This window comes from Anopheles maculipalpis (assembly GCF_943734695.1).
Source record: "Anopheles maculipalpis chromosome X unlocalized genomic scaffold, idAnoMacuDA_375_x X_unloc_103, whole genome shotgun sequence".
Taxonomy (NCBI): Eukaryota; Metazoa; Arthropoda; class Insecta; order Diptera; family Culicidae; genus Anopheles; species Anopheles maculipalpis.
In genome coordinates, this window is record NW_026060418.1 from 7,501 (window position 1) to 19,638 (window position 12,138).

Consider the following 12,138-nt stretch of genomic DNA (forward strand, 5'->3'; position numbering starts at 1 on the left):
TCCAGCATGAACGTCAGAAGGTTGTCTGGAGTGACCGCCGCTGCCGTGTCCTCGCCCAGCAGTTCGCCACGGACGTCCGCGAACCGTGGGCAGTCGAAGAACGCATGCTCCGCCGATTCTGCCACTCCCGGACATCTAGCACAGTCCGCCGACGGCGAGAAGTGCTGCGCGTGGAGGTAGTCGTGAAAGAAGCCATGGCCGGAGAGGAGCTGGGCGAGATGAAAGGTCATCTCCCCATGCGGCCGGCCCTTCCACGTTGCGATGTCTGGGATTAGCCGGTGTGTCCACCGGGTAAAACGGCTCGTCGGTGCCAACTCGTCCCACTCGGCCTGCCACTGGGCGATGGTGGCCGTTCGCTCCTCTCTGCGGATGCTGCTCGTAGGCGTACCGGTCTGCTGGCGTCGCTGGTAGCACCTTGCGTCCTCCGTGATCTGCAGGCAGATCGGGATGACGCTTGCAAGGACAGTGGCCACCTCGCCGCGCACCGATATAAATGTGCGGGCTACCGGTCTCGCGTAGAGGCCCTGCACCCGGTTCAACCTCCTGCGGTTCCGTTGAGTGCGAACTGCCTCGTGCCACACTGGAGCAGCGTACCGCAGCGTCGAGTCCACGACTGACGCGAGCAATCGTCGTTTAGCACCCTTGGGGCCGCTGTGGTTCCGCATCAACCGGGATACCGCCTGTGCCACACGGAGTGCTTTTGCGGAGACGCACTCGACGTGGGCATTCCAAGACAGGTGGTCCTCCAGCATGACCCCAAGGTACTTAATCGTCCGTGTTGGCATCCTCTGCACGCCCGCGATGGTCACCGGCGCCTGCGTGTTCGCCCTCCGCATCGTGGACATCATTACCAACTCGGTCTTGGCCGGAGCAAGCTCCAGATGATGTGCTGCCATCCACGAGTTGATGATGCCGATCGCCTGCTCAGCCAGTTCCGCTGCCGCCTGTGGTGTCGCTCCTCCCGCCAGAACGACCAAATCGTCCGCGAAGCCGATCGCTTCCGCACCGTCCGGCAGCGTCAGCCGCAGCACACCATCATACATGACGTTCCACAGGGTCGGCCCTAGTATAGAGCCCTGTGGTACGCCTGCCGTGACTGTCCTGCGAACTGGTCCCTCGGCGGTCTCGAAAAGCAGCTCCCGTCCCGAGAAGTAGCTGCGCAAGACTCGCTGGAGCGCTGACGGTACGCTCATCCGCTGGAGAGCTGCTGCAATCGCCGTCCAGCTGGCCGAGTTAAAGGCGTTCCGCACGTCCAGAGATGCCACCATCAGGCAGCGAGGGTCTCTGCCATTGGTGCGGTGGAACGTCCTCGCGTACAGGCCTCGCTCGACGACCCGCTGGATGGCCTGCACCGTCGATCGTCCGCGGCGAAAACCATACTGCTCGGGCGACAAGCGGGGTGCACTGCTGTCCTCCAGGTGCTCGTTCAGGCGGTCGAGGATAATCCGCTCGAACACCTTCGGGACTGCACCCAGCATCAGCAGCGGCCGCCACGACGATGGCTCGCCAGGGGGTTTGCCTGGCTTCGGGATTAGCACCAGCCGCGCCGCCTTCCATGGCGTCGGAAACTCTCCCCGCCGCAACAGGTCGTTGAACACCCGGGTGAAGACCTCCGGGTGCTCTCGGATCGCGGTCTTCACCGCCGCGTTGGGGATGCCGTCGAGTCCTGGCGCCTTGGACGATGCCATCCTGGCTGCAACGGCCAACACCTCGTCCTGCGTGACCGGCCGGACCTCCTCCGTGTCGCCCTCGGCTGCGATGGTAGGCCAATCGAACGGAGGGTGCGTCGGGAAAAGTGCGTCAACGATCGGCTGGAGTACTGCTCGGTCGGTTTCAGGTGGTGCGCGACTGCGCAGCTTGGCCAGCACCACCTTGTACCCGAGCCCAAATACATCGTTCTCCACCCCGTCAATGAGCTCCTGCATGCAGCGATCCTTGCTGCGCTGGATCTCGCTCGCCAGCATCCTCCGCGAGCTCAGGAGCTGGGCGGTCAGCGCGAGGCGCTCATCAGGCGGGGCGCTGCGACGTCGCCGTTCTGCAGCTTCGCACTCCTCCCTCAGCCGGTCGATCTCGGGTGTCCACCAGTACATCCTCGGCGCTTGGTGGAAGGTCGCCCCATGCACCCGCTCCATTGTGCCATCGCACGCTGCAGTAAGCCCGCCGACCAGGTCTTCCGGTGTCTGCGCCAGCTCGAACCGTCCGATGGAAAGGGCGGTGGCGAAGCAGGAGCTGTCAAACTGCGCAGTTTTCCACCGGGTACCGGCATGCCTGGCCGTGCCGATGTTGTTGTTCGGCGGCTGATGTCGTTGCCTACGGTGGTGTTGCATGCCATCTCCCGGAAGACCCACCTGAAACTCCAGGTAGGAGTGGTCGCTGTCGGAGAACCGCGGACTTACCCGCCAGGAGTCGGGGCGCGCAATAGTGTGGCTGGAGAAGGTTACGTCCACTATGCTTGGTCGTGCCACGCCGTTACCCTTGAACGTGGGTACGTTACCGCTGTTAAGCGTCCGGAGCCCCAAATGGTCTACGACGCTCTTCAGGTCTTCTCCCCTCCGTGACGTACGGGCACTACCCCAGTCCTGGCTCCACGCGTTAAAGTCCCCGGCAAGGACTACCGTCGTGTGTCCGATCAGCGACATCTCCACCGCCTCAAGGTAGCTGACAAAGTCGGCCCCGCTGGTGTTGTTGGGCGAAGCGTAGCAGCTGGCGAATGTTATGCCTGCAATGGTGGCTACAACTAGCCCTGGCGACGACGATCCCCATAGTCGCTGGATGGGGAAGGAGCCAGTGGCAATCACCGCTACGCTTTCCGCTTCATCATATGCCCATCTCGGGTTGGATCTTGGTGGCCGGTAGAGCTCGCAAGCAAGCACGACCTGCACTCCAAGCTCCCTAGCCGTCTGCAGCATCAGGTCCTGTGCTGACCGGCTCCGCCCAAGGTTGATCTGTAGGACCTTCAGTGTTGCCGGCAGGTCGGATGGCCCACCGGGTGAGGACCCTTGCACCTGGCGCAACACGGATCCTCCTGGCAGTGCATCGCCCGATGACCCGGCTTCCCGCAGCGAATGCAGGCGTCCGTGCGGTCGGCCTCGCTCCTGCACTTCGCCCTCCGGTGGCCGATCTCCAGACAACGGAAGCATCTCGGCTGCCGTTCGGTCGTCTGCAGTACTCGGCTGATCGGGCACAAGGTGAAGCTCACCTTGACGCGCTTGCCCACCAGCTTCTCTGCCATCCTCTCCGGCACCCGAACGCGCGCCACCTGCGTCCCGTTGTAGTGCTCCATCAGGCGCACCTCCTCCTCGCAGATGGTCTCGCCTGCAAGGGCCGAAAGTGCCTCCGCCACCTCTGTCGCCAGCGCTAAAGGGTCGATATAATCCACGCGAAGTGCAGCCCTGTCTGTGATCAGTCGACAGCGAATCGCGGGGGTCGCTGCGTCGCAGAACGCCTTTACGGCGGAGAAGATCTCCCCCGAGTTCGCCCCCTCCGGCAGGTCCATCACAAGTCGCGAGCGGGTAGTTCGTCGTCCGACTCCCAGGACCTCGCTGAGGTGGGCCAGCTCTGCCGACGAGCGCACGGCCCGGTAGACCTCTGTCCAGGTCTGTCCCTCCCCTGGGGTCACCTCGATGGCGTCGGGACGGCTTCGCGCTTGCCGAATCGACGGTCCTGACGTAGTCTTCGGCTGCTGCTGACGCTGCTGCTGCTGCTGCTGCTGTCGCTGCTGCTGCTGCTGCTGCAATGTGCGAAGCTGCGGTGGCACGTAACGTTCGCCTCGCTGCTGCTGTTGCTGCTGCTGCTGCTGCTGCGGCAGGTGGCATTGCCGCTTGGACGAGCGGCCTTTCACCACCGTCGTCCAGAGCAGCTGTTGCTGTGGCTGCTGCTGCTGCTGCTGCTGGCGCTGCTGCTGCTGCTGCTGCTGCTGCTGCTGCTGCCGCTGGCTACACTGCTGCTGCTGCTGCTGCTGCTGCTGCTGCGGCTGCTGCTGCTGCTGGCTACACTGCTGCTGCTGCTGCTGCTGCTGCTGCTGCTGTTGCTGCTGCTGCTGCTGCTGCTGCTGCTGCTGCTGCTGCTGCTGCTGCTGCTGCTGCCGCTGCTGCTGCGACCGCCGCTTAGCCTGGCTACGCTGATTGCGGCTGCGCTTTGTACGAGCGCTGCCCTGGCCACCAGGCTGCACCGACGCATGCAGAGCAGTCAGAGAGCGCATGCCCTCCTGCAGTGCCTCCAGCGTGCATTGCAGAGCCACCTCGCGCTCTCGGCTGAGACGCAGCTGTTCTGTCAGCGTCTCCACCTGCTTCACCAGGCTTTCCAGCATCTTGTGCTGAAGCGCCAACACGGACGTATCCTCGCCCTCAGGGTTCGCCGATGTAGATGCAGGCGTAGGTGCAGGTGCCTCCGGTACCGCTGCCTCCAACGCCACCACCGTCTGCTCCAGGACGAAGGCATCGGAGAACTCAGCGTCCTCTTCGTCCTCCGACAATACAACTGCCTCCACTGATCCCTCCGACCGTGGTGACACTGGGGAAGGAGGTGGGGAAGGGTTGGCCGACCATCCCCCGGGAGTGGACCTCATTCGCGAACCGGAGCGTAGCACCCGCCCCTCCATCGAAATTTCCGTGGTTGTTTCCAAAATCCGTTCGAAAATCCGGTTAGTGGTCTGCCGTCGCGTTGAAGTCTCCCGTTTCACCGTTCCCGGTCCCTGTGCGATAAGCGCCGGAGAACTATGCAATCCGCACTTTTGGGACCGTAACGCCCCGTAACGCCTTGGGTGTCCCGGCTAAGCAGTACCGTCACCGGCCGCTGGTGGTGCTGCTGTCGTCAGGGAGAGGTGGTGCGTGTCTTGGATGTGCGGTTCCACTACTGTCCGCGGGTGGCGCCACCAGCGAAAGCTCCCACGAAATGCAAGGGATGGCGCTGGTCGGTGTCTCGGCTATAAACGCTTCGTGTGATGGATGACGCACATACACACGCCACGACACACACGACGCCACTCGATGCGCGCTTTTCACTCGCCGGTTCACTGGTTGTTTTCCGCCTTTTTTCACAAGAAATCCACCCTCCGGTGCTGGAAAACGAATTTAATCGCACTTATGCGCACTAGCGTCCACTTTTTTTTGCGATTTTTTCGCCCACTTTTGCCGTTTTGAGGCTTTGAGGTTCCCCATACAAAGTGTATGGGGGCACTTTGCGCACTTGTTTGCCTCACTAAATCGTGTTCAAATAGCGTTCTTTCGCTTTGCAAACACTTAAAGCAACGTCTTTTATCGTTTATCGCTGCAATTCACACGCATTTATCACTTTTTACACCAAATTTTTTGTCGCCAACGCGGAGCTGTACGGGAGCACGTCCGTTCGCCTCGAGATGTCAAACGCCACACACACAGGGATAACTGGCTTGTGGTCGCCAAGCGTTCATAGCGACGTGACTTTTTGATCCTTCGATGTCGGCTCTTCCTATCATTGTGAAGCAAAATTCCCAAAGCGTAGGATTGTTCACCCTTTCAAGGGAACGTGAGCTGGGTTTAGACCGTCGTGAGACAGGTTAGTTTTACCCTACTGGTGTGTGCATTTGTGCTATCTTAACGGAATTCCTGTGCAGTACGAGAGGAACCACAGGTACGGACCACTGGCTCAATACTAGTTCGACCGGACTTTGGTATGACGCTACGTCCGCTGGATTATGCCTGAACGCCTCTAAGGTCGTAACCAATCCGAGCTGATAGCGCTTCAAACCCCCATAGGCAATCGTAAGCTAGCGGGCCTAACAACCCTCCGAGATACGCTGGCGCTGCCTCGCAGCCTGGCGCCTCATCCCCGCTTCTAGACTTGGCCGCATCGCGCAGGGTCGCACCGCACGTGTTAGTACCTGACCATAGGGAACACTGGTGGCAGCTGACCTCGCCGACCGTGGACTTGACTAGTTTCGATGCCTACCGACCGCCCGCAAACGACGGGACTTCAGGCTGGGAGCTGCGAGTTGTAGAGATGCGTTCGCATCGATCCTCTCAGGCGACCCATGCTTGGTGGTGTATTCGTGTGTACTGTCGCACCTTTCCGGGTGTGTTCAGTATGCACGATGAATGAGTTGGAAAACGAAAGACAGAGAGAGAATTGAAATGTTACTGAGCATATAAGCGAAGAGTGTGTGGGTTCATAAGAATGTTGATCATATGCAGTTGATACCGGTACGGGTCCGTCATTACTCCTCCACGGAGTGATGATCGGTTTGCTTGAAGGGGGCAATACGCATCGTTGACTTACCTACGGGTAACCCGCTTACGAGTGGGTCGATTGCTGTCGGGGCAAGCAATCGGGTTAGCGCCGTATCCGGATATAGAGAGTAGTATGGGGTGATAATGATTAACATGTCGAGTGATGGCTGCACCTCCTAGTGGAAAGTTCAAACGTGAAGGTTGCTTCGGTACGGGGTACTAGGTACCTCTTAGAGGAGCAATGGAGTATGGAGTCCAAATTGAATGTTTGGACTTCAAAAATTTCTCTAAGTCCGCTACATAAATCCCTCACCCATAAGCTCACAAAATACATGCAATTGCATTAAAAATTTTGATAACCTAACAAGAGATGAAGGCAAGTCGAATTGGTTGGTCCAAAACCAAATATATCACTAAGTTCGGGACTTGGGTGCAAACCGAAAGTTAAAATGATGTCCCTGAACATGCATATAAGTTCGAGTATTGATATTATAAACCTAACAAGAGATGAAGGCAAGTCGAATTGGTTGGTCCAAAACCAAAAATATCACTAAGTTCGGGACTTGGGTACAAACCGAAAGTTAATATGATGTCCCTGAACATGCATATAAGTTCGAGTATTGATATTATAAACCTAACAAGAGATGAAGGCAAGTCGAATTGGTTGGTCCAAAACCAAAAATATCACTAAGTTCGGGACTTGGGTACAAACCGAAAGTTAATATGATGTCCCTGAACATGCATATAAGTTCGAGTATTGATATTATAAACCTAACAAGAGATGAAGGCAAGTCGATTTGGTTGGTGAGAAACCAAAAATATCACTAAGTTCGGGACTTGGGTGCAAACCGAAAGTTAAAATGATGTCCCTGAACATGCATATAAGTTCGAGTATTGATATTATAAACCTAACAAGAGATGAAGGCAAGTCGAATTGGTTGGTCCAAAACCAAAAATATCACTAAGTTCGGGACTTGGGTACAAACCGAAAGTTAATATGATGTCCCTGAACATGCATATAAGTTCGAGTATTGATATTATAAACCTAACAAGAGATGAAGGCAAGTCGAATTGGTTGGTAAGAAACCAAAAATATCTCTAAGTTCGGGACTTGTGCGCAAACCGAAAGTGAATATGATGTCCCTGAACATGCATATAAGTTCGAGTATTGATATTATAAACCTAACAAGAGATGAAGGCAAGTCGAATTGGTTGGTCCAAAACCAAAAATATCTCTAAGTTCGGGACTTGGGTACAAACCGAAAGTTAAAATGATGTCCCTGAACATGCATATAAGTTCGAGTATTGATATTATAAACCTAACAAGAGATGAAGGCAAGTCGAATTGGTTGGTCCGAAACCAAAAATATCACTAAGTTCGGGACTTGGGTGCAAACCGAAAGTTAAAATGATGTCCCTGAACATGCATATAAGTTCGAGTATTGATATTATAAACCTAACAAGAGATGAAGGCAAGTCGAATTGGTTGGTAAGAAACCAAAAATATCACTGAGTTCGGGACTTGTGCGCAAACCAAAAGTTAATATGATGTCCCTGAACATGCATATAAGTTCGAGCATTGATATTATAAACCTAACAAGAGATGAAGGCAAGTCGATTTGGTTGGTGAGAAACCAAAAATATCACTAAGTTCGGGACTTGGGTACAAACCGAAAGTTAAAATGATGTCCCTGAACATGCATATAAGTTCGAGTATTGATATTATAAACCTAACAAGAGATGAAGGCAAGTCGAATTGGTTGGTAAGAAACCAAAAATATCACTAAGTTCGGGACTTGGGTACAAACCGAAAGTTAAAATGATGTCCCTGAACATGCATATAAGTTCGAGTATTGATATTATAAACCTAACAAGAGATGAAGGCAAGTCGAATTGGTTGGTCCGAAACCAAAAATATCTCTAAGTACGGGACTTGGGCACAAACCAAAACTATATACCAAGTGCCTGAAATGTCTATAAACCACACGAAGAACTCTTCACACACAGGTGCGCCTCATAACCTGGTTCAATGTATAAGACATTGGTTTCGGGGGATTTATTGAGAAGAAAATTTTTTTCTCTAACTTTGAGTAAAACTGTCTCAGAATACATATTTAACCACGAAAAGTGAACACCGACAGTAAATAGCAAAAGTCAACCGACCATCAAAGTTGTATGGCGGTGTAGGAGAAGAAAATCCAAGGTCGTTTAATTTAGGGACGTAAGACACGAAATCAAAATTTTGGTATAAAATCTAAAATAATCATCAGACAGTGGTCATCCAAGGCATATAAGAGTCGTCTAACGATGCTGAATGCAATAAGCAATAGCGACTTTTTAAAGATTTTTTTGGATTTTTGTCAAAATGTACCCTTCACAACTTGGTACAAGTCATAGGACATGGGTACCGGTATGACCGACGGAAGATTTTTGGACAAAAAATTTTTTTGCTCTAACTTTGAGTAAAACGGTGTCAGGATGCATTCTTAATCATGAAAAGTGATCTCCGACGGTAAATAGCAAAAGTCACCCGACCATCAAAGTTGCATGGCGGTGCAGGAGACGAAAATCCAAGGTCGTCTAATGTAGGGACGTAAGACACGAAATCAAAATTTTGGCATAAAAGCTAAAATAATCATCAGACAGTGGTCATCCAAGGCATATAAGAGTCGTCTAACGATGCTGAATGCAATAAGCAATAGCGACTTTTTAAAGATTTTTTTGGATTTTTGTCAAAATTTACCCTTCACAACTTGGTACAAGTCATAGGACATGGGTACCGGTATGACCGACGGAAGATTTTTGGACAAAAAATTTTTTTGCTCTAACTTTGAGTAAAACGGTCTCAGGATGCATTATTAATCATGAAAAGTGATCTCCGACAGTAAATAGCGAAAGTTACCCGACCATCAAAGTTGCATGGCGGTGCAGGAGACGAAAATCCAAGGTCGTCTAATGTAGGGACGTAAGACACGAAATCAAAATTTTGGCATAAAAGCTAAAATAATCATCAGACAGTGGTCATCCAAGGCATATAAGAGTCGTCTAACGATGCTGAATGCAATAAGCAATAGCGACTTTTTAATGATTTTTTTGGATTTTTGTCAAAATGTACCCTTCACAACTTGGTACAAGTCATAGGACATGGGTACCGGTATGACCGACGGAAGATTTTTGGACAAAAAATTTTTTTGCTCTAACTTTGAGTAAAACGGTCTCAGGATGCATTATTAATCATGAAAAGTGATCTCCGACAGTAAATAGCGAAAGTTACCCGACCATCAAAGTTGCATGGCGGTGCAGGAGACGAAAATCCAAGGTCGTCTAATGTAGGGACGTAAGACACGAAATCAAAATTTTGGCATAAAAGCTAAAATAATCATCAGACAGTGGTCATCCAAGGCATATAAGAGTCGTCTAACGATGCTGAATGCAATAAGCAATAGCGACTTTTTAAAGATTTTTTTGGATTTTTGTCAAAATGTACCCTTCACAACTTGGTACAAGTCATAGGACATGGGTACCGGTATGACCGACGGAAGATTTTTGGACAAAAAATTTTTTTGCTCTAACTTTGAGTAAAACGGTCTCAGGATGCATTATTAATCATGAAAAGTGATCTCCGACAGTAAATAGCGAAAGTTACCCGACCATCAAAGTTGCATGGCGGTGCAGGAGACGAAAATCCAAGGTCGTCTAATGTAGGGACGTAAGACACGAAATCAAAATTTTGGCATAAAAGCTAAAATAATCATCAGACAGTGGTCATCCAAGGCATATTAGAGTCGTCTAACGATGCTGAATGCAATAAGCAATAGCGACTTTTTAATGATTTTTTTGGATTTTTGTCAAAATTTACCCTTCACAACTTGGTACAAGTCATAGGACATGGGTACCGGTATGACCGACGGAAGATTTTTGGACAAAAAATTTTTTTGCTCTAACTTTGAGTAAAACGGTCTCAGGATGCATTATTAATCATGAAAAGTGATCTCCGACAGTAAATAGCGAAAGTTACCCGACCATCAAAGTTGCATGGCGGTGCAGGAGACGAAAATCCAAGGTCGTCTAATGTAGGGACGTAAGACACGAAATCAAAATTTTGGCATAAAAGCTAAAATAATCATCAGACAGTGGTCATCCAAGGCATATAAGAGTCGTCTAACGATGCTGAATGCAATAAGCAATAGCGACTTTTTAAAGATTTTTTTGGATTTTTGTCAAAATGTACCCTTCACAACTTGGTACAAGTCATAGGACATGGGTACCGGTATGACCGACGGAAGATTTTTGGACAAAAAATTTTTTTGCTCTAACTTTGAGTAAAACGGTCTCAGGATGCATTCTTAATCATGAAAAGTGATCTCCGACGGTAAATAGCAAAAGTCACCCGACCATCAAAGTTGCATGGCGGTGCAGGCGACGAAAATCCAAGGTCGTCTAATGTAGGGACGTAAGACACGAAATCAAAATTTTGGCATAAAATCTAAAATAATCATCAGACAGTGGTCATCCAAGGCATATTAGAGTCGTCTAACGATGCTGAATGCAATAAGCAATAGCGACTTTTTAATGATTTTTTTGGATTTTTGTCAAAATTTACCCTTCACAACTTGGTACAAGTTATGAGACATGGGTACCGGTATAACCGACGGAAGATTTTTTGACAAAAATTTTTTTGACTCTAACTTTGAGTAAAACTGTGTCAGGATGCATTTTTAAGCATGAAAAGTGAACTCCGACGGTAAATAGCAAAAGTCACCCGACCCTCAAAGTTGCATGGCGGTGCAGGAGACGAAAATCCAAGGTCGTCTAATGTAGGGACGTAAGACACGAAATCAAAATTTTGGCATAAAATCTAAAATAATCATCAGACAGTGGTCATCCAAGGCATATAAGAGTCGTCTAACGATGCTGAATGCAATAAGCAATAGCGACTTTTTAATGATTTTTTTGGATTTTTGTCAAAATGTACCCTTCACAACTTGGTACAAGTCATAGGACATGGGTACCGGTATGACCGACGGAAGATTTTTGGACAAAAAATTTTTTTGCTCTAACTTTGAGTAAAACGGTCTCAGGATGCATTATTAATCATGAAAAGTGATCTCCGACAGTAAATAGTGAAAGTTACCCGACCATCAAAGTTGCATGGCGGTGCAGGAGACGAAAATCCAAGGTCGTCTAATGTAGGGACGTAAGACACGAAATCAAAATTTTGGCATAAAAGCTAAAATAATCATCAGACAGTGGTCATCCAAGGCATATAAGAGTCGTCTAACGATGCTGAATGCAATAAGCAATAGCGACTTTTTAAAGATTTTTTTGGATTTTTGTCAAAATGTACCCTTCACAACTTGGTACAAGTCATAGGACATGGGTACCGGTATGACCGACGGAAGATTTTTGGACAAAAAATTTTTTTGCTCTAACTTTGAGTAAAACGGTCTCAGGATGCATTCTTAATCATGAAAAGTGATCTCCGACGGTAAATAGCAAAAGTCACCCGACCATCAAAGTTGCATGGCGGTGCAGGCGACGAAAATCCAAGGTCGTCTAATGTAGGGACGTAAGACACGAAATCAAAATTTTGGCATAAAAGCTAAAATAATCATCAGACAGTGGTCATCCAAGGCATATAAGAGTCGTCTAACGATGCTGAATGCAATAAGCAATAGCGACTTTTTAATGATTTTTTTGGATTTTTGTCAAAATTTACCCTTCACAACTTGGTACAAGTTATGAGACATGGGTACCGGTATAACCGACGGAAGATTTTTTGACAAAAATTTTTTTGACTCTAACTTTGAGTAAAACTGTGTCAGGATGCATTTTTAAGCATGAAAAGTGAACTCCGACGGTAAATAGCAAAAGTCACCCGACCCTCAAAGTTGTATGGCGATGTAGGAGAAAAAAATTCCGAGGTCGTTTA